General features: G+C 38.0%; 1 protein-coding gene across 3 annotated transcripts in view; it reads right to left on the bottom strand.

Moving 5' to 3' along the window:
• NAALADL2 (N-acetylated alpha-linked acidic dipeptidase like 2) overlaps positions 1–27,853 on the bottom strand; it is a 496,311-nt gene that overhangs the window by 384,989 nt on the left and 83,469 nt on the right. For all 3 annotated transcript variants that reach the window (XM_040612990.1, XM_040612992.1, XM_040612991.1), the window contains exon 3: positions 8,374–8,452. The gene's annotated coding sequence lies outside the window, so the exon portion shown is untranslated. The remainder of the gene's footprint in view (positions 1–8,373; positions 8,453–27,853) is intronic.

Below are 27,853 nucleotides of genomic sequence, written 5' to 3' on the forward strand. Positions count from 1 at the left end.
TGAAATGCCATGAGTTGCAATACATCCCTCCCATTGAGCACTACGAGCTGGCAAACTGTTCCCTCCCAAATCAAGCGAAGCAACACAACTCCGCTTTGTCATACCATCAGCCAGGCTAAACAGTGAGCCTCTGCACAGCAAGTCGGACAAATGATACATACTAATGACAAACGAGGGGGCATACTGAAAAAAAGTTGTCACTAAAACAATATCCTACACTCACTTATTGCTTTTATAGCAAGTTTACTGACTGGCTGCCTCCTTGTGCCAGGTGCAGTCTTCTCACGCTATGATAAGCTGATTCAGTTCATTACTCCCAGTTTAGCCAGCACAAAGCTACCTGTTTTTTCCTACCAATTCTCAGTTTTCTGCTACTTAAAAAAAAAAAAAAAATGTTACTCAGCCCACAAAGGAGCACAGAACACAGGAGCAAGACGGCTCGTTTTGGTGCTGGCAAGCTACTGGGTGAGTCCAGCATCCTCTCTGGCCCAGATGCACCATGCAGTATGCACGTATACGTGCAGCCCAAGTTCAGCACACCCGTAATTTTCCATCTCCTCTCCAGTGAGATGCTTTCACATCTGCTTACGAACCTCTGCAGATAAAGCACATTTCATTAGTTTTTTACGACTACTCTGCACAATCAGATGGGCAAGTGACGTTAACACTTGGACTGCACAAACCAACTCAGCCGATGGCCTAGCACACCTTCTCTGACAGCAGGGCACATGCATCACACTTGAACTGTGCTTCAGATTGAATAAATTCCTCCTTTTTCCCAAGTTTTCCAAAGTCTGTCCAATTATTTACTAAGTAACTTCATATATAAAGCGTTTCTAGTACGGAATAACACTTTCCATTGTTGTTTGCATCTCTGAATTATCCGTGCAATACTCCTAAAAAACAGAATGAGCTACATTTTTCCAGTGATAGTAAAGGCAGCAAAATCTTATTCTCCCCAAGTGAGAAAAGAAAAAAAAAAAGAAAAAAAAAGATAAATTATTTTAGATTAGCATTGTTTTCCATTTCTCCCCAAATCTGCAATAAAGTTTTATTTTTCCCAGTTCCAGCGGTATACACTTGGAAAACACAGCTGTTGGCTTTGTATTTACTAGTATGCAGTTATTGCATTGCTTAATATATTTTCACATAGATTTTTTTTTTTTTTAATGCAGAAGAAACATAGGAAATGAAATCTAAAATACATTGCCCGTGCCCTTTTTTCCCTGCTTCCATACAATGCATTTGTTTCATACACTTCAATCAATAAATTATCTCCATATCTCAGACATGGTATTAAGCAAGGTAAATAAAACTGCACAGAGGCCCAAATGAAGGATGAGAAGTTAATTCTGTGTCCATAATTAAGAAAAGGAATCAGAATCTTTCTTTCAAACCATGCTCACAGTACGCAAAAAAAAAAAAAATCCTTTAACTCTTCTCTACTCTGGGTTCAACTTTCCATGACTTTCTGTTTCAGTGCCATAAGAAAAACTTTTGTTTTTACAGAAATTAGTACAGTGTGAGGCAGTCAAAGAAAACTAAAGAAAACCCATGCAAAAATAAGTCAAAAGTGTCAACACTGGCTGATTAAAGCATCATTTTAAAAAACAACTTGCATAGTTTCAGTTTTCTTAACCAATGTTTCAATGTAACCAATGTGTTAACAGATTAGCAGTACCAAATTTCAAAAGACACCAACATGTATTCTAATCGAATGCTAAAAAGATTAAATACATTCTATTTGCATTCACTACAAAAGCTGGCCAACAATTAAAGTTTAAAAGTATTTAATTTGGTTGTAAATAAAAGAACATTCCTGTTAACATTACAGAAGCTGTCCAGACTTTTTTGAATAGCACTGCATTGTACAAACTGTTAACTGCTATAATAATTATTATTATTATTTTTAATCTTACTGATCCTTACTTATTTTCTCGGTTCAATTATAGTAATTTTTAAGGTGTTGTGTTGTCTTAGAATGTATTGTAGGGAAGTAGATAACCAACAATTTGGACATCATGGACATGAACACAGATTCATAAATGTGGAATCTCTTCCCTCACTGATACAGTAGATTAAAGCACTTCAAACACTTGGATCCAAAGTTTCTGTAATACTAGTTTGTGCTGTATGCAGTTCCTTCAATCATGGCGGTTATGTCTAAGTTAATAAATTATATCAGCAGACAATTAAACATGCAGATGACATGAAAGAGCAATTTTACCTACAGACCAAAGCTGCCCTTAGGAATACAAGTTACCGTGAAATACAGTCCAGACGAGTTTACCCAAATTTTCCCATGAATCATCAAAAGCTACAAAAACATTTATCAATACCCCATAGCAAACTTAGGGCTTGTAATGTAAGTACAAACCATTAAAAAGACAAATAGTAAGTCAAAAGCTAAAGCATACAACATGAAAAATGAAGGAGAAAGACCATTTTGTTAATGACAATTGCCTCAAGCCTTTGGGTGTACAAATTGAAACATTTCAAACCTTTCACCTGGTTTTCCGAGTACCTCCACAGCTGGCTGCTATCTTGCCTCTGTGTGTTTGCATGGGAAGAGAGAGAGAAAGAGAACAGACTGTGCAGGAAAGTTACATGAAAATACTGATTTTTATCTAGTTTATTCAAAGTCTGATAATTACAAAGTGTCCAGTAAATGTAATGGATTTCTTTGCAGCTTCCATCAAAACATTTCCAAACAAACACCCTATATTTTGACAGCTGGTCAGGTTTCACAGTGTGCCAAACACTCAAAAAAGTTTTAGTCTTAACAGCCATTCACAAGAAAAAAATGGAAGCAAGTGTTTTGCAAATGACAATTGCTTTTACTAGCAGGAGAGATTTTTGTGGGTTTGTGTGGTTTTGTGGGCTCTTTTCCTTTTACAAATTCCCAAGGTAGTACAATTGCAGATCTATACACAGTAACCTCATTTTTGCCTGGTGGAATAAACAGGCACGAAACAGCTAGGCAATTCTCCTGTCCAACAATTCAAAACAAGAACCTAACCTGTTTCCTACAGCTTTTACCTTATCATTAAGCACCAAAAGTGTTCTTGAGAGCCAAAAGGGCTAAGGACCTTACTTCCTCTGGTACTATCAGAACTACACAGCCTACCGGATTGTGCAACCAGGGTCTTCAAGCCAGCTGCAACTTTTTTCTTAATAATTATCTCCACAGAAAAGAAAAAAAGTTACTACTTCAATATTCACTTAATGATAACCACCTTCACGTGGTAATGTCCATCTACTTTTCCAGAAAGGCCTTCTAGAGAACACAAAACTAACACAGGCCACCCTTCGTCTGCCTAACGGAGCACCACCTATGTACAATTACACTGCAGCAGAGAGATCTACAGCTCATACTGACACTCGTTTTCAAAATTCATTTGAATTGTTGTAACAACAACTTGTACAAGGTTAAGTCTGTCACACTCCTCAGTGTACACACTTTGTTGGCAGCCTGATATTATTTCAGTGTAAGAAGGGAAGCAAAGTAGATGTGTCACTTAATAACTGTGTTTCAGCCACAGAAGAAGGCAATCTTCTCAAGATTGCAATTATAACACAAACGCCAGCTCATCATCTTTCAGCATCAAGCATATTGATGGTAACTTTCAGAGGGCTCTCAGACTAAGAAAACAGAACTTCACCTGGAATTAGATCTAAAAGCTTGCAATTTTAGGCAAATCTCTTACTAAACATGGCTCTCTTCTTGAAAGTATAATAACTGCATGGGACAGAATTCACAACACACTCTGTTCCTTTAACTAAAAAACTTAATTTGCTTCCATTCTTGTTCTGTTTCTTTTTAAAAGAATGAAATACATACACACAAAACCTGAAATACAAAAATCTAACAGAGCTATGATACATATTGAGAATAAATTATGCAAAAATGCAAAAGTCAGTCTTCATGAGCTCAAGAAATAAGCCAATTGTCAACTTTATGTACTGACAAGGGACCTCAGCCCATCCTCCCTGTGTTGCCTGGCAACCGTTCCTGTATCCTTAGCTGTATTCATTAGCCATTAACCACCATCAGGCTCCCTTTCTTTTCCCCCCTCACACAGGCTCCCACTCTCATAGACATATGAAGGGGAGGGGGAAGTTAAACAAGACTACTTTCTTTCTGATCAGAAGTAACTATCTGAGTTTTAACAGCTAACAGATATTAGCCAATTCACACAATTCATAGAACTGCTTTGTACTGAAAGATACACTACATGATTATAAGGTGCAGTTCTTTTATTAAGAGGGCTCTGTTGTAAGTCGACATTAATAGAAATCCTCTAAAATGCCTATTATTAGACAGCGATGATCTCATGCTGACAACACTAAAGTGCCCTTTGAATTTGTAAAAAATAAAATAACAGATGACAGCTTTTTAACTCCAGAAGAATGGCATTCAACATGAGGAAATGCTATTCTAAACCTTGTCGAGATAAATACAACTCAATTGATCTCAGAAGCAGAAATCTGTTAAAGTGTTATCTTCAGTTTTTCCATGGAAACAAAGCAAGGCTTGAACCACACCATGTGCCTATCCACTGTCCTTAATATCAACATAAATATGCATGACCTCCAATGCAGCAGTTTCCCTCCCTCCCCATCCTGAAGCCACAGGTTAACTTCCACTTGCAGGCACCAGCAGCTAAGTTACACTGCCATAAAGGGAGCTAAACCATGAAAATGAAGATGAAAACTCTTCCCCTTCCCAGCCCCAGGTTAGCTTCAGCCAAAGCAGCCTCATCCAGCCCTTCACATTGCAGCTCAAGCATCCATGGTGGCGCAAGGGAAGTGGTAGGGCTATGGCTGAGGACAGAGGGGAAGATACGGCTCTTTCAGCAAAAGTTAATACTTGTATCATGTTAATGCTACCATCAAATCACCCTATAATGCATTCTTGGTATTTCTTGTTATCTTGTTCGTTTCCATGACACTGAAGTTTAACAGAACTCCTCAAGTAAAGAAATGTATTAAAATACTGGAAAGCTTATTGCAAAGCACTAAAAAACATTGAGCATTACAAACCCCACAATTCTGTAATAGGGAAACAAAAGATTCCCAGGTGAGGCTGTGCAGAGGTCTCTCTGGAGCATACAACTAAGAAGCTGCATTGTCTCTCTATCTTGTTTTCATTTTTGAGACCGCTATGTGAACATGTTTTCAGGTCTGTTAACGATGACTGGAGAAGGAGCTGATTAGAGATTATAGGACATGCACCATGAAGAACACTGTAAAACATCCTTGCAAATAGAAGGCTGAAAGAGCTTAATGCTTAATCTGATATTTAAGTGGAAGTTCAGGTACGATTAACTAGCAGTCTAAATAACTAAGCCTGTATCAGAAAAATGATAGCATAAGGTTGCACAGGTGAGCGGAAATAAAAGTGCTATTTTCAGTGCTTCAAAATGATTCAGACAAATTCAAGAAACAAACAGGGCAAATGTTTTCCAACAGTGTAATCTATTGGGCAATTTTCCAAGAATCACAAGAGCTTTTTCATCACCAGAGTCTTCACGATTAGAGGCTTTTGCTTTAAGTACAGCTGCTGAACACTGAAGTAATTAGTCCAAGGAAGGCCTATTTGCCTCCAGACAGGACAACCACATCAGTCGCTCCAGCTCTGAATTATTGCATAGTCTGTACACAGCAGCTGAAAGAGGAGAAAAACCACACCACAATACTTTCACATGTGACATGAAGAACTGATAAGAGAAGGAACAGTGCCATCACTCAGGATGACTAATCTCCCACAATTCCTTAATAAGGCTCCTGGGTATTCTGTTACACACTTTATGAACGCAGACATCAAAATGAATGAAACTTCACAAAGCACATGTAAGGCACAGAAACAACCCTGGTGTGAAAAAGACCTGGATGACAGAGAGAATTTTATGGCATAGGAGGAAACATCTGGACTGCTACTGTTTGCTCCTTAGAACACAGAAGCATTTTTAAAGACTCACGTTTCACAAAATTTTCTTCTGGTTGTGTTCCCACAGGTAAAAATTGAAGATTCACTTCTAATTTCTAGATGAAACTTCTGTAATTTGCACCCGAAGTATATAGCGCAAGAAGAAGGATTTTATGTTGCTGATTTTATACTATAATTACTTCAGAATAACAAGCATACTCATACCAATTTGCTAATTAGACAAATGCAATATTGATCGATATCTACACTGCCAGATTTCTTAAATATTTCTCTCCTATGCCAGAGTCTAATGGAAACTTTACAACAATTTAAACCATGGCACCATCATGATACAGCTGAAGGAACAGCTGAATTTGTGTGGTGGCACCAAACAGGGTAAAGAGATCAAGAATCTGAAACTGGTTTTGCTGTGACCACATGGCCCAGAGGCATCGGGAGAGACCTGGTCTTCAAGGACAGTAGTCTCCCCACAAGCCCAGCCACCCATGTAACCGCTTACTGTGCTCACAGGACATATTTGAAGCATAGAGTGGAAGTGACTATACTGGCCAGAGTGAGCAAGCTCTCTGAGCTACTGGCAAATGCAGCATTGCTTTTTTATTTATTTTGACTGTCTAAGCTATATGAGCATATTTTGGCAAGTTCTAGAGTCAAGTAATTTCATCATTGCAAGCCCTTCTGTTTTGATCCGTAGCCTATTAAGGCTTCAGTTCATTAACATGTTATCTATACCATGACAGTAATTCAGACGAGTTCAATATTTGCAAAGAATAAGACATTCTGGCCACCTCTGAGTCCTTGGGTATTTACCAAGTATCTCAAATATTAAATGTTAATACACACTTACCTGGGGTCTTGCTATAGGAACATCTGCATTTAAATACTATTCAAATCAGAAAATTATTATCATCAAAGTCTTTAAGTAACTCCATAGTCCTTTAAAGAAAACTTCCAATTATCATAAATTCCTTATAGAAAAATCATAATCCCCACTCTAAAGGGGATATAACCAAGGTCATGATACAGTGTCATTATGTAGAATAAAAGTGTAAAATGAAACAAAACTCTTATCCAGCTACGAGTTGCTGTCCTAACCCGTGGGCAGCTGGGCAAGTTCACTGAAGGTCCAGCACTTCTTTTGTAAGTATCGCTGACATTTACTTTGATCTTCTTTTACAAGCAAGACTATAGAATCTGATCTGGTTCTAGAAGTACATGATGCTTAAGGGCAAAACCCCAGCCTTTCAAACAAACACACAACTGAATATACCTTGACAGTGAATTTTTCAAATTTATTATGCTGCCTGGAACTTGGTTTTGTGGCAAGTGCCAACAGCACAACCCCTAATACTGGGGATATAAAGTAGCATATGGTTTCTATTACATCTAACAGCACTGGCTAAATTTGGAGAAAGTTTCACTTCAAAACAACACTTTGAGTACAGCAGTCTCACTGACCCCTTCTCCACAGACACAGCAGGGCAAACAGACCCAAAAAGTTTCCAAAAACACTGGAAATTGCCCATTTTGAGTTATTTCAACAAATGGACAAGACATACTAAACAGTCAAACTATGTATGGCCACGAGAAAGGACTGTTTAGCAGAGATTAAAAATAGAAATTCTTGAAAGTAATTAACTGTTCATAAAATAATTAGTTTCTGCTATGATTTCTCAAACAAAATAAGCTGCAACATCTTACCATGGAACACAGTAAGTTAAACAATTCTGGAGGAGAAAGATTAGAAATATGCAGTGTTGGAGGATACATTTCCCATACACATGAGAAATCAAAGCATATACATGTATAATGAAAGCTGTAGAGTACTGAAAATTAGTCTCTGGTTTGGCTCTTACTTTCCTACAGATATTTAATTACCCCTCTGTCATTTTCACTGCCTTACTCTCTATACCAGGAGTATGGTACTATGAAAGTAAAATGAAGAGAAAACAAAAATGTGAATTCCCATTCTAGCAATTCTGTTTGCAACTGAGCTCATGAAATACAGACACTGGAGTTGAAACCTGACTTTCAATTATTTATACTTTGCTGCCTTCGTAATTTCACATTTTCCATTCAATTGTAGTGATCTCTCCTTCATACGCATATTCAATTTTTACATAAAAACAAACATTTGCCAAGGCAGTATGTAAGTCACATAAGCATTCATGCCACTGACTGTCATTTTGTTTAATTACTGAAGCCTACCCCAAATTATTGGCTCATGCTTACACTTTATTTTGACTAAATATTTTTTGACTAAATTTTTGACTAAAAATAAATTAATTTTTCAACTTACCTCCTTAAAATACTTTTTGTTCTCAGCACATAATATCCTCACATATCTCTCTAACAGAACAACTATGATGAAAAGAAAAGTTAGAGTAGGTGTTTGACACAATTTTTTTTATTATTATATTTACCTTAAAGCCAAGATGGTATCGGTTTTGTAGAATATTTTTCACGAAGGCATATTTTCAATCTGGCCTCCACGTTAATTCTCTGCAAAAGAAGAACACATTACATTTTCTAATACCATTCACTGAAACAGAAAAGTAGCCAATTCCAATGATGAAACTTGTAAATATAAATATAAGATGAATTTTCCTGACACTGCAGCAAAGTAGAATGCATTTTTAAACATGCTAGTACTTATGAAGTATTTTTCTCATTTTAAAAAAAAAAAAAAAAAAAAACAGACTGCCTGAAGTGTCAAAACCAATGCCCTTGACTCCAGCAAGGTCTGGTTCATGAAGTAGCAGATTCATGTTCAGGGAACCTGTGGTGGTTCTTCTGCTCTACAACAAAACACTGGACAATAAACAGTTGTTTTGTTTAGCCATCAGCAAAGTAGAAGTTTTCTTATTAAAAAAAAAAAAAAAAAAAACAACAAAACAACCAACAAAACCTGATATCCTGATTACGTCAATTTTTCACCTATTTCCCACTAGCAATCTCATTATCATCCACATAAATCTCCCTCTTTCTTTTAATGAAATGCCAAAGGTGTCAATGTGCTCCTTCCCCAAGCAAAACAAGGTAGCTCAGTACATATTTAAACAGTCTCTGCATACCTTGCTGCAGTTCAGTACTGATCAAAGCTTATTATAAAGATTGTACAGATAACTCCACTAATAACCCTCTGATGCTGCACTACATAAATTATAAAACAAAGGGGAAAAAAGGATCAATAGTAACCAAGTTGTACTGTTGCAGTGCTCTGTAAACACAACCATACTGGAGCAACAAGGACGTTATCGTGAGGGAAGAAAAAAAAAACCAACAACAAAATGACCAACACACTGCAGCTTCTTTTCCAAAGTGTCCCACCGCACAACGCAGAATCCACTGAGCCCCTCCAGTACTCCATTTTGTAGGACTACAGCTACTGCTAAATCCCAATAAACAAAGAACGGACTGAAGTAGGAGGAGTGCAGTTTCCATCTCACAGACTCTAGGCTTTCATATAAATTTTACTGATCCAACATAATGGCTGTAGCAGCCGTGTTGAAACAGGCTTCACCTTGCGCAGATTAGGTGGAAAACAGTGGTTGGGAGATGGACAGGCTTTGGGGTTTGGGGGTGTGTGTGTGTGTGTGTGTGTGAACTGGCTTCAACATCTTTTCCTAGTATGCATTCAAAGGTCTGACCAAAGTTGTCCTTTAAATAACAGGGAGAATAAAAGCTGTAAAAGATAATTTTAAAAGACATGTTTGAGTTTGTCATCTAGAGATAAATTATCTTTAAAAAAAACAACAAAACACAACTGATAGCACTTTTAACTATTCATACTACAGTTGTTATTGTAATTGCCTTCACTGTAACCCCACAGAGCCACAGCTCATAAAAATGGAAGAATAATAACTTTATCATTGTAGATTTGAGCTCTGTCATAGATGCATAAAATAATTGGAGTTGGGAGAAGCCTAAGTCGTCACACAGTCCAACCCCCCATTTAAAGCACAAATAACATCAACATTAGGTCAGGGTTCTACAGTCAAGTAAAACCATGAGGAAAATACCAATCCTAAAGTAGATTCATATTTTGCCCTTCACAGACCTGGTCCCCTTTTCACAAGGACAGTTGACAATGAACTGCGGCAAAGCAGCAACAATTTAAAATGAAGTAAGAATGGAGTTACTGAGTTCCAAAAAGCACATTTCCTTGACAAACATATTGTACTACTTTTCTGCAAAACAACACCTTTAAACTATACAAGCCCATGTAAGCGCACATTACAGTTATTGTCTTACTGGGCAAGTTAAAAGTGGGGAGGGAGGGGGAATGAAATCAGTCCTTTCCCTGGACCAGAAAAAAAAGACTTATTTGCTCACAGGTCTCAGATAAAAGCTTCACGTTAAAACATTTTATCTGTCTTACAGTTTTACTGCTCAAAAGATGAACTAAGAGATTAAATCCAACTTTCTATTAAGCTCTAGAGACAGCCACATGCCACGCAACTCATAAGACTTTAAGGTTTGGACATCAGTAGTAGATACTGAATATATGAGGGAAGCATTTCAAAAAGACATAACACTAATCGGACTTACATATGTGTATCAAGGGGAAAATAGCCACTAAGTTAAGGTACTACTCAGTCATGATCCAGAGTTACAGAAAGAAGCAGACTGTACAATTGCAGAGAATTCTGAGAGCTTCTCCTAAATTTGCCCACTTCAAAGAATCTTTGATTTCTTCTAAGCATCTACTGAGAAAAAAAGGGTGGTGGAAGTTAAATTACAAACTAACCAAACTTGAAGATTTTTGTGTTTTACCAGTTTGAAGAACAAGTGAAGGGGCAGATTTTGCAGACACTGAATGATTTTTTTTTTTTACAATTGAAAACCAGAAAGGGAAAAGAACACCATGAACCTTTTCCACAAAAAAGTCAACAGGTCATCATTTTGTCCAGTCTTCTGCACTTAAGACAGTCACTGCATTGTTTTGAAATGCACAGAACATTTTTCTGTCACTAATAACTGCAGGATCTCTCACTCCTGCATTTTCTAGATGGGCAGTTAAAAAGGGGACAATACGATTTGCCCACTTACACAGCAACAGTGAGATTCAGGATTGGGAAATACAAAAAAGATCATGTGTCAGTTTTTTCCTTATTTCATTACTGACGACCTTCCTGTGCAGGAATGACTGTGTTCGTAATATACTTCAAGATTTGTGCCCGTGTCGCCTGTATCTTTAACTTTCAAGCAACTAGCACAAGTACAGATAATGACTCTGAAGTAATTTAAGTAGGCAAGCATTAGCCCAAAGGAAAAAAATCCTGTTCACAGCTCCTGAAGAAATTATTCTCTCCTCAGCAAAGTTTATATTTGAGAAGATAAGTATTTTTGCTGGGAAATAATATTGCAAATTAGAACAGAAACCCCATCTGACTTAAAACCGTAATTCCAGTGTTTCAGAGGAGGCTCAGAATTCAGTGAGAAGACAGGGAGAGGAGGGAGGAATACAACAGCTAACGGATTAGATGCTGTCACTTATGATCCATCATCACACTTTCTCAGATTATGAAAATGAAATTTTCCCAGTAGTACATTTTATGCTTGACAGATTACAGATCGGTTCACACATTCAGAATTGGAGCACTCAGATTTTTAGAAAAGTTCAGGTCTTTCGAGACCAGCATTTATTATATGGTTTGACGCGAGTCAAGAGAAACATTCAACAAGACAATGCCAGAGACACTTTCAAGCAATAAAATGGGTGAAGTCACAAACTCCTTAATGATCACTTCAGCAAGCCTGAATTTAACACTTTTTCCTTGACTATACAGCTAGCTCAGAAAGGTCATCAGACTATTATATTCACTGTTATGTAGAGCAGCACTATACACATGCAAAGTTCCTATAGCAACACTTTCTTAATTCACTCTTTAAGCAAAACACCAATTAGCTTTTTATTATAGCCAATTAAAAAAATCTGCACACTAATTGACAACCTCTCTACTCAGAATTTAAGCTTATGCAAAAGAAAATTGCAGTGAAATTTTCTGTGGTAATAACTTACTTCCTATTCTTCCTCCTTAACAGAACAGTAAATTATTCCCGATAGGGGCTGAACATTTATTTTCAATCTAAAACATTTAGACACACAGAAGTAACCTATCCTGATATGCCTTAAATCTTCGTAGAGCCTGAAGATTATAGGTTGCAGAAAGGCAAACAGAAATGTAATCAACTGACTTATTTCTGTATCTCAGGAAATTGGGCATAGGCCTATGCACCTGGAGATCATGCAGGAGGCAGCCAGCAAAATATTTCTCTCAGAGTATTTAAGCACGTTGAGCCAAGGGAGAAAGATGGCAAAAAACAGTACTAAAAAGTCAAGTGCAGTAGGGCAACAGAGACATTTTCATTTGCTTTTTAATACTTATTGATGGTTTTCTAGGATGTGTTCTACACAGCTGCTGATGACGGCTTCTTTGTACACCACTTCTAGTAGCAAATATCAAGATATATTAGTCAGAAAACAGTCAGCGAGCACAATGTGAAAAGAAATACATCGTGATGCAGAGTATCAGAAGCAATGAACAACAAAAGCTAAACCATCCTTCCTGATAAGATGTTCTGCAGGAAACTGAATAAAAAAATGTCATTCCCCCTACAGTTCTTCTGTGTGAGATGTCGGGATTCACCTTACTAATAAATAAATAAATATACACAGAACAAAGTAGCAGATGGCTCTTCTGACAAGCTTGGCATGACCCAATCAAGAATTAATGGTACTTGAGGTATCACTGAGTCCACTGGTTCTTAAGGACAATCTGCAGAAACTACTCCTAGTCTCACCATCTTACACTTCGTTACTCACACCGTCTTATACTGCAGTATTAGTATTAGAAACTTAAGGCATGTGACAGGTTATTTGGGGACACAACAGCAGTAACCAAAAGTTTCCCTTGAAAGGCTGAAGAAAAGAAAGAGGGCTTATAGAGCGGTCTTTCAATCTTACCGCTGTAAAGGAGAGAGCAAGGTATTCCCACATGTGGAAGAGACCCCCATGTATAATCTTGGAGATACAGAAGTTGCTGCAGCTTAAGAAGGCCATCTGCTGCAAAGTCAGCAGGGTCTGGGTTATGTCAGTGGGCTAGGCAGTAAGCCAGGACACCAGAGGTAAGGGACTAGGGCTAAACAACACTGCTACAGGCTTTTATTCTTGCGGTTTTTAGTGGTAAGCTCCCAAACACAGCTCCCTGAATCACCAGAAAACGGTAACACATTTAAGCTCAAAGCCTTCCAAGTGAAAGTCCCTGCTACCAGATGCACAGCTCTACCTCCTCCAGAGAGGCTGTTAGTCCAAGACACAGTGTTACACACAGAGTAAGTGCTAACTGAAACTAGTATCCCCATTTGTAGTCCAAAGACTTTGAAGATTTCTCCTCTAGTAAAACCCCTGCTACCAGCACCTCACCAAAATACAGTGACAGTTCACACCCCTCAGCAGTGCACATCTCTTTTCTCTGCCCTTCAAGGGTGGAGAGCAGCCCATGTCCCGGCACAAGACCTGTCTGTCCCAGTAACACAGCTGTGACTGCTGGAGAGTTATCACAGCAAACAAATCAGCCTTTTTCTCCTTTTTCATTATTTAAAGCTTTCTGCATTGGCATTTCAAGTCATTTCGGCTCATGGGTCTACCCTGGCAGTTAAGTATTACACAGAGTGTATGAGGAGAAAGTTCAGGGCAAAACTGGAAGGCAGCCGGTAGTAGCAGAGCTACTTAGTGGCAGCAGCTGGGACCACCATCAGCTGCTCTCCAGTAGCCTACATTCGCAGCATCAGAAAGGCTCTAACCGGTGACAGTCATTTTTAAAATACATCATCACTAGGTACCTCTTTCTTACTTTGTTCTCTGACGTGCTTTTTGCCCAGTCAGACTGCCCTGAACAGTCAGGTCCACGTGGTCAGGCAGGTGGTGTGTCACGTGAAAACCCTTCTGGGACTAAAACAAGAGATGATGTTGCCGGCAGTCTCACCCCTGCCAAGAAAACACTTCAACGGCCCAAAATATGAACCCAAGCCAGCTGTGCAGCCATCCCAGTCTTTGTGAAAGCAGACAGTTCACAAATCACCACGACCAGGTAGGTATACGCTTCTGCTCTGTATTTCCTGCTATCAATGATGAGTGTTCAAAGTATCTTCCTTAGAAGAACAATTTGCACGTTCTGTTGCAGGTAACAAATACAGAGCTACATTCTGCTTTAAGACTCAAGGAGCAACATTTTCTTCTTTGACTGACTTTTACTGTTTTGCAGGAGGGCTTACTGCAATTAAACTGTCTTTGTCTAAGTAGAAAAGCTCAAAATATTCTGTTATTTCCAAGTAGTAATGGGATGGCTTTGTTGCATATCTAAATTACTCACCCACTGTTATGACCTACCATAGAACTAAATCAGATTAGAACAATAGTCTAAGCATCACTGCAAGAATGGATTTTCAACAGCTTTGAAACGTCCCTTTTGACTCCTTTCATTTACTTCTCTGATTTTGAAACACGCAGAACACAAGTGTGATTGCAGTAAATTTTGATAACTACCATGGATTTCTCCCACTCTCTCAAAATGAAGAAAAGTATTTCATAAAAACCTTCCACCTAAGTGTATCTTTCCAACTTTTACACAATCCTGTGTAGGCAGTAATGTGCACCCATACCACTGGATGATGAAAAGTAGAATTTAAAGAAAACCATAATTTTCCCACAACACTGCTGAACCTCTGAAAAGAGTTGGCATTCTCAACCCAAAGTTTGAACACATAACCTGAAAGCAAAATGACTGTACAAAAGATACTTTTCTTTCTTCATGTCTTAGTGAAGAAAGAAAAAGTACCAACTTGATGAACTACTATGCTCCAATAATCTGGTTACCACCTCCAAAACTAAGAAAATTCAGGTTTTATTAAAATGTTTGAAGTAATTACTATGTTATCCAAATAATATTCTTTGAGATAACAACTCCACAGTTTGCCTTTATATATTCAGAGAAAAATAACTAATTATCTACCACTTTCATTACAGAACAAAGAGGGCTGCTTTGAATTCAAAGAGAAGGCCAAAGAAACTGAGTTTAGTTGAAGTCCCCTAATAACAGCAGCAGAATGCTGTATCTTTTTTTGGGTGGAAGAAGCCATTATCCACCTTTCCCTGCTCCTAATGGGATTCCCTGGGGGCTCTTTCTTGCCAGTTTCAAAAGGTCAGTTGCTGTCTCCAAGTGCTGCTTGTCAATTTTAAAGCCACAGTCTAGTCTTTGATACTGAGATAAAAGAAATATTTCCTGGTTTAGACCACCACAAAGCGAGAGTAAGGCCCATCACAGTATTTCAAAGCAACAAATGCATATCACAAGATGACCAAGATAGGGTAATACTCTGAAGGAGAACAAAATGACTTGTAATCATATACTCAGTGACATGTTTCACTTCCAGCCTGGTCCAAAATGCACTGAAGCTTGCAGAACTTATGTCGATTTTTCCAGGTTTTGGAATATGTCCTTTATGCCCTCTGAAATTGTATCAGGAAAGCAGCATCGGTTTATCAGATTTAGTGGGAGCACACACACCATATTTTATCTTTAAACTTTTCTCCTTTAAGGTGAGGGAATGCTCATACAATCAGCATATTCAGAAAAAGAAATAAAGCAAATGAGAGGAAAGACAGACTTCTTGATGATAGAACAAAGGCAGCAGATTAATCTTCAGAATGATTTGTATTTCCTCCCTTGGCAAAAACAACAAAAAAACCGAACCAGAAAGATAATATACGTTTTAACTTGTATTCTCATCAGGATTCATTCCAGTTGTGAAAAGAAGGTATGTCTCTCTCTACAAATAGATTAAATCATAAAAGATAGCAAAAAGTCAATTTCCAGACTTTACAACTATCTTCAAATAATAATTTGTTGTACTTTGCAACTGCTAAGTTATAAACCTCACCAAAACAGGGTTTATTTTAGCATGACTACAGATAATCGCCTGTCAGCATTTTTATGAAACTCCTCATACCAGCAGAGTTCATAAATTGGCAGTAAATAGATATATATAAATTCCACTGGAAACATACCATACTGGGGGCCCAGGTCGTTTTTAAGTAAAGAGGAAAAACTAGACCATACCTCTCCATCTTGCCCCAGCGCACAGCCAGCCAAGTTTTAAAAATGAAAATAATCCTTGGCTCATCAGCAAAGGTTGAGCTGCCATTTTACATGTGCTCACCACTACAAAATATTCAGTCTTGATCCTCCATCCAGCTCTGTTCCCCACCAGGAGACGCAGAGCTCAGGGGGCTTCAGCAGCAGCTCTATGGGCAAAGGCAACTTGGAGCGCTCAGGAAGTTTATAATCTCCTGTGTCCAGGGAACCACAGAAGGCTTGTGCGTCCAGGAAAGGTGATTCAGCCCCAGTGCTGACAAAGAGCACAGAGACAGTTTTCAATACATTTTTATATAGCAAAATGTTTTGTGGTGTAGAGATGAGCAAAGTGGTAATCAATGAGCTCGTTCAGGCATGTTACATATACTACAGTAACTCAGAGCTGCGCACTAATGAAAGCAGACTGCACTCGAGCTAGCTTATCCTGAGTTATGTTAGGTATTTCTGCCCAGCCCCATATTTGCTACCTCACCTAATCTTTCACAAAACACCGCATTTAAGTCCTGCCAGGTTTTCACAAAGGGGGTGAGCAGGGAGAAGAGCCTCTTCTTCCCTGCTTGCATCACGACTGACAAAGCACCCCTCCAGAGAGACAGCCCCGTCAGGGGGTCACCCTCCTCTTCCTCACTACTCCAGGATCAAGACCACTCAATACCCCTGATTCAACACGAGAAGATGTGTGATTCCCACCTCATTCTGCCTGCAGTTTCGTGGTTAGTCCATGCCGTAGATGTGGAACCTATCTCTCAAATTTACCCTCCCCCCTGCCTAGACAGGTGTTCTGGGCTTCTCAGCTTCAGTCCATTGGCATCTTCTGGTTTTCATCTTCCTTGGACAACCCCCGCACAGGGGATTCACCACCTGGTAAACTGCAGCACTACTGGCCTACCACCTGTCCAAGATTAGAGGAAAAATAGGAGCTGATTCATTCTGAACAGTTCAGCCACACTGAGTTTTGCTGACTTCTTATTGGTCAGCATATTTATTATGCTAGATATAAATAAAACATTAAACATTTTACTCAAAATACCCAAAATAGCCTGCAATTCTCCTACTTCCTGAGCAAATTTAAATGAGTTTTCGCCCCAATAGCTTTTTTTTTTTTTTTTTTTTATTCAAGAAAAACACAAGGAAAAGCCATGAATAACTACACCTTCACTAGAACAAGGGAAAAAAAAAAAAACAGCTAGGAGATGATACAGACAGCCAAACTTATATTAGTGCTATAAGCCAAATTTTTTGCTATTGTTGCTGTAGCATTATTTTGGTAGTCCAATTAACTTCTGATGTTATCAATGCAAAATCAGGTAACTAAGAACCAGTTTGCACAATGAGTGCTTACACAAAACACTGACAGTAGCACAATTACGCAGATTTCTATTAGCCTACACTATCAATTACTCTTGGCAAAGGATAAAAATACTTATTTTACAGCAGTGATTATGAAATCCTGTAGTCCAGGAGACAAGTATTGCACATTGTGTCAAACAGCAATAACTAATTCTAAAATCTCGTTTGCTTGGTTTCTAATTAAATCCACTTCAATACCACAATGTATGCTTGCAGTTAGCTGCTGCCAGACTTAACGATGTCACCAGCAAGTACCAATAAAGATCATATTGATTTGAAAGCATACATTTCTAAAAGTCAATGTTCCAATAGGTAGAACAGGGGTGACATCAGAATTGCAAAGTCCTGATTAGTTCAGCATCCAAAACAAAAATCCCATCTTAAACCATCTATCTAAGAGACTTACAAATGAGAGCAAAGACTAAACAGGGCAGAACACACAACCTGGCTAATAACACAAAAGCAACATGCTTGTCCATGCTGAAAGGAAAAAACCCCACAACTTAAAAAAAAAAAAAAATAATAATTCAGACCTGTACCAATTTTATTTTGAAATTAGATTTTAACAACATGCAAATCTATCTTGCCGCGCTGTAGAGCCATGGAACAATGACTTCTAATTGTTCCAAACACAGACCCTGATTCTCTGTCGCGTAAGTCAGGAGTAGTCCCAGTGGAAATAAAAGCTACTGTACTGTTGGTGGAGGGGAGGTCAAACACAATCACTGCAATTTAAGACTCTCGCTGATGGTACATCTATGAAAAGATCAGGAAAGTTCTGATTGCTTATTATGCATTATTAAGAAACAGATCAATACAGAAATCTCCAGGGGCCCCTAACAAGCACCACACGTGTGATTTAACCTTCTACAGACACAGTGAGCAAGCAATGAAAGCTGTTTCCTGCAATCCCATGGTCACAGTCTCTGCTGCACAGTACAGCATGAGCCGTGATTGAAGATCTTCCCCCCAGTGGGACCTGCGTGGCGCCTCTCCTCTTCTACTCACCTTCTTTCTCCCTCCCTGCTGGATTTTTTTTTTTTTTGTTTGTCTACTAAAGGTCAAGCCTTGGTTTTTTCTAATGGGAGGACAAACTGCCTCTTTTTTGCCCAGCTCCCTGTTTTCAGCAGATTTCTACAACAGTAGTCACATTCACAACTCCAGCAGGAATGACTCTGCTGCTTACACATCTGCACATAGTTTTCCCACCTCATGGGGATACACTGCAAATTCGTTGATTTTAATGCACCACCTTTCAAGCCAGAGTGCGCCTCTGCCTCACCTCACGGCTCTCAGAAGCTAGCTCGTGCATGGGAACGGAGCCGCACACGAGTGCATGGAGGTTGGCCCCAAAAAGTGTTTCAGCTACAATGCCGAATGAACACTTGACAACAGCTAAGCAGCTGTGACTCCTGCTCCCTGTGCCAGGCACAGCTATCTCACATTAACTTGTGCTCCTCCAGCTATACCCACTGCCATTAAATTTCATTTTAAGCTCCTAGGGACAGAGGTTAGGTTGGGAGATGGGGTTGTTTGCATGCAGCAACCAAATGCAAGAGGTGCCAGGCTCCAGCTGGAGCCTCTAAACATCACTTTAAATACCAAGAGTAACCTGTTATTTCTACATGTTTTTCAGCTGTGGGATTGAACTTAAGGATTAAAGAACAGAAACAGTTCTTTTTTGACAGATAAAAAGTAAAATATTAGGAACACCAAATACTCAATATTTTTCTTTGCAAGACAGTAATACTGCTTAAATTATCCTCTCCACCAAATACTACTCTTTTTCTTGAAAACATGTAAAGTTCAATTCTGAACAGTCGCATATGTCACATAAATGTATGTACCAGCACCATCACATGAGCCTCACACCACTTTGCTAGCAGAGCTGGTCAGATTTGTGTGCTTTACAGTAAGTATAGCTAATAACTTACAATAACAATGTTTAGCATCAAGCCAGAATGAACTGCTGCCAAACTGATAAATGTGACTATGAAAATTGATGGCTTTGAAATTTGTTTCAAGGTTCATATACAGAAAACCTCGCCAACAGACATACAAAAATCAGAACACTTTCAACAACAAGAGTATTCTACATATGACTGAATTAATTAATTATTTGAAAATCACCCACTTCAAAGAAAATCTGCCTCCAGCTTTGGTGACTGGCTATTTATTTTCAACACAGAAATAACTTTATTCATTGTTGAAAAGGAGGATACCTGATGCTTTGCATCTTTTGAAGGGTAAAAGTAAGTATGGAGAGAAAAGATAAAACATCAGTTATTTAGAATAGGTCTTCAGGCCCTGAAACACTTTCAATTGCAACACACCGATACAACTCCCGTATGATTCTCCTCCTGCCCAAAGTTAAGTGATCCTTGCTATTAATTCATACATTAACCTACTACAGAATGAAGTTTCTGTTAGGAGTTCCTCCTCCATCCTCTCAGAGTTATTCTTCTAGATCAGAAGTATGTACATTATAATAAGTTAGGCTCATAATTGTACCACAAAGATAGTAAAAATGCCAAAGCAATAAAGGTTCTGAGCACTGGACAGTAGAAGAACTGGCAACAAGACAGAGAGAAAACAGTGGAAAAAATTAACAGTCATTTTCAAATAGCTTACATGGCTAGCAGTCATACTAGATAGTACTATCTATATGTTGGATTGCCAAACTTATCACTGCATGGCATCTGGTTCCAAACACCTATAACTGCCAGATTTTTATCCTGTAGGTTAAAATTCTGAGTTTCTCAGTCCAAGAGCAGATGTTTCTACAGCTTTCTGAAATATGATTTCATTAATTCACTGATAACAAACACGAAAACTTACCACAGCATGCCTACTTTTAGGGAAATGGGGTTCATAGTGCAGCAAAAGCAGATTGGAACAAGAAGGGCTGGGGAAAAGAGGCAGAGAAAACATGGAAAGGCCAAAGAAGAAAGTAGAAATGGACACAGAATGGCAGGACTCATGGTCAACAAGGTTCTCAAAAAATCTTACTGCAGAGCCTAACATACCTCAAACCATAAATTTCTCTTGCTCAACTGAAAGCGTATGTGAACCACACTAACAATCTGTGCATCTCTCATCCTTGTCTAATATTGACATGACATACTACTAGTGGTCTTGCTCTTTCAAAGATAACACGAAGGGTCTATTTATAGATCCACAGCTTCAAGGCACAATGATAGATGCTGGTTAACTCCGTGTGCACTACTATGATTCAGCATCGTGTGACTGGTTAGAATTATTCAGCCTGCCTAGTAAATTGAACAATAACAAAAATGCATTAATATTGCAAAACTGAACACTGAACAGCTACAAATTTCAAATAAGGACATATTTATTTTAATCCATACATCAATCAGTGTCCTAAACTGATGACATTGGGCGTAAAATGTAAGCTGCTGTTGCCTTGTTCGCATTTATCTTTTCAGTACTCTTTGGAGAGAAAGAAGAGACAGGAAAACACTTGAATGAAAGCTTGAAGAAAGCATATTGAACCAGAATAGAAAAGCATACCATCTTATGTTGAACACACAGACACTACAGAAAGTGAATCAATATCAAACATGGACGAAGTGTTTCTGACTTGCTGGTAATTGAAACTTGGAATGAAAACATTTCTTTGTTTTGAAACTCTTGTGAATTTTGAAGAATTGGATGTGGAAGAGGAGTGTGGGGAAGACATGGGGAAGAAAGAGAACTGTGAAGAACAGCAGGAAACAAAATCTACTTTAAAGTGGAAATCTACAGGAGAGAAGATGACTACCAAGTACAGCAACCAGTCCCATGGAAAAAATCTTCAACTCAAATCACTTGTGTACAGGTAAAAGACTCTACACAGGAATGTTATGTGTAGTAAGATGTGGTAAAACAGCATCACTAGCATATGGTTGTGTGAACACAGAAGAACACAGCATCTTAAAACTCTAAATTCATACGTGACACTTTCATAGAAAGTTAGCACTGTAAACAGTGCAGTTTATTGTCTGCCTTCTATAGTTTCAAACTGCTGATACTGTTTAAACAGCTTCTGTCCCTTAAAATATTACTCAATTTATCCATGAAATATTCATATTAAGCTCCTAGCACAGGTTTCTGCTCAGGGTCCTATTAAGCTCTCATGAGGAGCTGAGTCAACATGTCACATGCTCAACCTTTTAAACTCACTGTTTCTTTCATGTTACACAAAAATGGAAGAAAACTGGAAGACATAATTGCACATTTACACTCTCATTAATGAAAACGCAACTGCAATTAAAGAATAACAAAAGCAGTAACACATATGCATCAAAAAGTATTTTAATTTTTTAAATGGCATTTTAAAATTACATTCATCTCCTGAACTAAATTCAGCTCCAACAACTGGAAGGTATTACTCCAGCATGCTTGTATCCCATCCATCTCCTGCTCTCCTACACATTATCCAACTTCTGCGCCAAGAAAGATCATTCTACTAGAGCCCACAACTGGTGAATATCTGATTGTTTTGACATTAAATGTTCATGCACAGCAGCACACATCAAATCACCTCTGCAACCGTGCGAATGTGATCTTTGACTTGCCAGGCTGCCAAAACTTCCACAGAAGTCAATAGCAGTTGTGCTTACACGAGGTGTGCCGAGTGCCTGTGGGTTTAAGTTGACTCCAGAATTTCATGGTTTTCAATAAACATTCCCTGAAATTCTTCTTTAGGACCTTATTTCCCATGAAGGGACATATATACAAGGACTTGCATGACTGAGATCACTTGAACAAATTCTCATGTTTTTACTGACATTTGGCTACCCTCCCCCCTAGGCAGAACAGCAAGGAAATTTATATGTAAATTATTCAGTAGGTAAAGAAGCTGAGTAGAAATCCCAGCTGCAATAGGAGACATTTTTAGAGGATTACAGGTATCTTAGCTATTTATTAAATTATACTTCCTGGATGTTAGGCTAATCACGAATATTAAAATAGTCTCACTAATTTTTTTCAGAGGAGGCAACAGCAATGTATTTGGTTTTACACTTCTTGGATTTACATGTATACTTGTGATAGTGCTGTTGCAATACTGAGCACATAAATACACCTTCGCAGCTCAGGCCACCCAGGAGTACCTACATCAGAACAAAGCCTGCGTTGTTCTGCCTTACCCCCCCGCCACCTTGGTTATTTTACAAGTCTAGAGTGACTAAGCTTCCGAGACTGTCTCAATTAATCAGCATCTTAACTATCATAACAAGCACAAACCATGAAGTTACTAAAATTTCATAAAAGATGCTACAGAACGAGAACCCCTCCTCCTTTACTACCTGATGTTTAAAGGCTATACAAGTATCTAGCAGTAAATGACGAATTCATTTTTAGTTAGCACCTTATTCCACAGCAAGCTAAATGTTACCAGAAAAGTCATGTGCTGCTCAAGTGCTGCATATCACTAACTGTACCAAACAGAATTCCAAAATACATACAGTGGCACGTACCACAGCCAGAGCTCTGCCACATTGTATCCCCTGCAAAAATACATGGCATGATGGAAGAACAATAGATTAGAAAAAAACCATAGTTTTAATTAAAATTTGTCAAAATTTAGGACTGGTGGAGGATTCAACAAAATGGCTTACCACAAGGGAGCATTCTTGCATATATATACTGCTCAACAGTTAGGTAATTCCAGCAAAGGACTTAATTTTCTTTTCTTTTTTTTTTTTTTTTAATTAAAAGATGCAGCTGACCTGCGTATCATCATTGAAACAGAGGACTTTATTAATGTGAAAAGCCCAATTAGCATCAGTCATTCCTAGATGTATAGGCTAACATATCCCCCATCAGCTCAGTAAAAACCCAAGGGAGCCTCTGCTCTACAGAACTGCAAAATTAATAAACAATTTCATTTAATTTGAAAAAGACTACATGGAAATCCAGTTTACCTCAGAGTAACAGTGGGTTGCATGCTTTTCTCCAGGGCATGTGTGGAAAAGTAAGTATAAAAAAGCAAATTCATGGAAAAATACCCTGAAAAGATTTGCATTCACAAATGGAGGAAAGACGGTGCCATTTCTATCAAATTTGAAAATCACATCCTCAAAAATCTCTTATAAAATGCACTGAATCATCTTTTCGTTACATCTTTTAAAGTAATTTTCTAAGCTGAATTAAAATGGTACCCAAATAGTATTTAAAAAAAAAAATTATTACTTTTAAGACATTATGATGAAGTGCCATAGCTTCCTCTACTCATCAGTATTTTATTCTGGTTGTATCCACCCCCACCAAATGGTCCGTCCAGTGTGGAAAAAAACCCTACAAACTGGGAAGATATATCAGCATTTTGCTCGGGGAGTCTTTCATCACTGGAAAGAAAATGCCTTTCCAATTAAAATGCTATCTCTATTGCTGTGCTTCAATTACAGTTCTATTACTATATAACACGATAGTTAAAGCATCTGTTCCATGTTTGTTCAACCAGATATATTTTTGATGCATCCTTGTTACATAAATCAAAATCTACACAGTATTTTTCCTTCAACAGGAGAAAAAAGAAAGCAAAAAAAGCCCCCCCCCCCCCCAAAAAAAAAAAAAAAAACCAAACCACAAAACAAAACAATCCACAACGTAGGGAATAGGTCATTGTATGCCAGGAAAGCCCCCAAATGTTCTATCAATAGGCAAGAATAAACAGAACAGGCAGCACGTTTTGGGTGCACTCTGCATCTTTTATTTTAGACTTATGGTCAAATAAGCGATAACATTTTTCTCTACAGGTTAGACCGAATTCCTGCAGCCTTTAAAACTGTATTAAGAACTAACACTTTACTAATACTGCCCAATAGCAAAGTAACATTTTAAAATTTGGCCCTAAACAAAATTCTCTTTAGATACACCTAAAACCTAATACTTGAGTTAATGCTAATAAATCAGGATCAGGACAAGCAGTCGGAACACTGCGGCCAGGATCAACTGGAGAAATGAGGCTCTACTCCACAGAGAAACATAAGATTTTGAGAAGTGGATTAAAATGAGGTCTCTACTCCTAATTTTAAAAAACAAAAACCCCACACAGGGCATAGAGCACTTACCCCAAAACAACCTATGAGACACATACATGAAGCAGGGAGGGAGAAGGGACTGCAAATCCTTGCTTTGCAACAGCCAACCTAGATCTACCAATTGCAACAACATTTCTGAAGTGTAAACCTCATTCCAGGTTTCTCCCATAGCATTTACGTCGATGTTTTCTCAAAGACTCAGGGTCTCATTAAAACATAAGAAGCCAGCCACCTCCAAACCCAGAAAACAGTTTCACTGAACAGTTTTGACCAGCTCTAATTAAGATATATAGAACTCTTACAGTTGCCTATCAGTTTGGTGTTTATTTGAAAAACAAGTATTTAATAGATACCTCCACTTTTAATTACCATAAATGTCAAGAGCTTCCTGTAGAGTAAGAGCTCCCCAAATGTTTCAATGATTTTTGAGCTTTATCTGAAGTGGTTAACTTTAGGATTTTGTAATGAAAGCAACCCTACAACATTTCAAAAACTAACAACCTTCATGCCTACACGTTTTCACCCTAAAACATATCCAAGGACTTTTACTGAATAATAGTGCCTCTTCTTGCACTTGACATTTATTAGTCATGATTTTAAAGTGAGGAGTATTTAATTGCAAATAAAGGATCCCTGCCTTTGATAACTCTCAAGGAACTCCAAAGCATGAAATAAAACATGATGCTGGAGCCTCCCCTTTGACTTTGCCATGTATATTTCTTTCTTTTGATAATTCTAATAAAATAGGCTGATTGTCAAAGTCTAATTTAAGACTTAATGAAGCAGTAAAGGTTGGGGTGATGAAAAAGAAGCTGGAACAATAATAGTAAAAACACAGTCATAGACTATGACGATCCAAGAAAAATTTTCTGGCCAATTAGATTTGATTGCATTCAACAATGACAAACTACAGAAGTAATTAGAAATTGCATGCAGTATTAGCAAGTGACTAAATGCTGGTGCTGGTTAACTTCATTTTATGCTTCCTGAAGACTGCCATGTCCTTCTACCGCATGTGTTTTAAACAAGAATCCAATTTAATCGCCAGAATTGTACTTTTGCCTCACATTTAATTGTGGCCAAATTGTTTCCGGAATTTATCTTCCTGCTGGCTTTGCTATTACAAAACACTATTAATATTAAAAGGATATTATGGAAATTTTATTCACATATAGTCCAACATTGAAGTGACACAGGAAATTAGTAAGAAAGCTCAATGACTAAAAGTCAGGCACATGCTTTTGTAATAAACATATATGCTTATTTCGTACATATATAAATAAAAAAAAAATTATGGACTGTTAAGGTCCATAGATATCCATCCCCAAACTGAATCACACAACCATGACTTTTACACGCCACTTTAGCAGGGCCAAATAGCAGCAAAAGTGCTGTGCCAGTTCTGAAGAGCTGAAAGCCCAGTTGGTTTTGTATTGGAAAATTCATTTACAAATAAAAGGCTTTGAATCGACAAAAACACACATCACAGACACAAAAAAGCGCTTTCTGCCAGTGTTCAAGACTGAGGGTTATTCACAATGACTCAGCTGAATCCTATGGCAGGGAGTCCTTCTTGATGTGAAATTAAATAGTCAGCCTTAACATTTCATAAGCATCTTTGTATTCACAAAGGGTGTATAATACCATAGCACTGAACACACCAAAAAATGGGGAGACAGAACAACACTTAATATCCATTCTCGCAGCCAATTTCCTTGGTGCCTCAAAATAATAAATAAATACAAACCTGACTGCAAACACCACAAGCAAATCCAAATCACTACTGTGCTTTAAATCAGTATGTCCAATCTTAAAGTGTCTGTGAAAATAAAGAGAAAGGAGAATCTTCAGAAGGCACAAACATGAGTTAGCACCTTAATGGACTTTCTAAATTTTAACCTTCTCCAGGTGATGCAATGGTCATGAAGAATTTCTCCTAACTCACCCACTCAAGTTTTCAGACAATTAATTACCAGGAAAAAATAATTCAAAGGAAATCCTTCAGCAACATTTCCACTGGCATAGTACTGAATACAAACAACATACACCTGTCTGTATCACTGCATCTGATTAAAAATCAAAACATTATAGACTTTTTGTTGAATACCTAGCAAGTCATATGTTAAGCTGTCTAACAGAAAACATGGTTCCAACCATGATTCCCATGGTCAAGGTGTAATAACGTATGCCCATACAAGACAGGTGTTGTTTTACTGACAGCCACACAGTATGTGGTAATGTCCCAAGGTTAGATCATTCTCTGCTTCACTTCGACAATTTCAAATTTAAATTCAGAGAAAATTCTTTACACGGTAAGAGACACAGCAAACTCAAGTTCCTTAAAAACTCAGAAGTTAAAAAAAAAATAATTAAATTGTCTTATCACACAATTATAGCCATCACATGTAAAGTAACCCAGTCAAGTTCACCCATCATGCAGCACACAAAATAAGAATTAAAAAAAGCAGGACTACAGCTAGACCATTCCATAGCGGCTTTGTGCAGTGTGTGATCCTTCAAACCCTGACACAGATGCAGTAATAATAGTTCAAGTTTAACCTGGTCCCTTTTACTCTGCTCCCACTTTTAAGCAAATTTATATTTAACTGAGGGCGAGGTTCATCTTTTATCCCTCCCTTCCACACAGTGCTCAGAGATAAGAGGATTTAGCAGAGGGTAACAAGTATGCATTACATTTACTGTTTGCTCAGAGCAAGCTCTCCACGTTTCTCTTTTCTCACCTTATTCTTCTTCTAAATTGTACATTCATCCATAAAAGGCCTGCATTAATCCCGTCCTGTGACTCATTGTTTTGGATGAGACTGGATTAAACTAAAGATGGGATATAATTTCCTTCACACAGACCAATTTCAATTTTCAGAGTAAGATCTTAAAAGGATGAAGGAACAACAGGAATGTATTCAATCTAAAATATGGCTTGCCACCACATTTAATACTATGGCTAAACACCGTAGCATAACTGTTTCTCCATGTCACTACTAACATAACCATGCTAAATATTGTCACTTATAAAAACATAGTTACTTGCTTGTTATGTACAAGAGCTAGACACTACCTACAAGATCACAGTGCACCTTTCATAAAATGGGGCTGGTTGCTATTAAACACTTTACTCACCTGTGTTCATAAAAACTACTTTAACAAGGAGCAGAATCAATTTTCGAGCAAAAATCGAATACTGAAATTGAGTTTCTCTGAACAGAGTATCATCTTTTCTAGGTCTCCTCTGCTTCAGCCTTCCCCCTGAAGCTAACAGGTTTGGATTAGGGGCTGTTCTAGGGTTTGTTCTTCGCCAAAACATTATTATTTTTATTTTTTTTCTCTGA

The sequence above is a fragment of the Falco naumanni genome, chromosome 13, assembly GCF_017639655.2.
Source record: "Falco naumanni isolate bFalNau1 chromosome 13, bFalNau1.pat, whole genome shotgun sequence".
In the NCBI taxonomy this organism is placed as follows: domain Eukaryota; kingdom Metazoa; phylum Chordata; class Aves; order Falconiformes; family Falconidae; genus Falco; species Falco naumanni.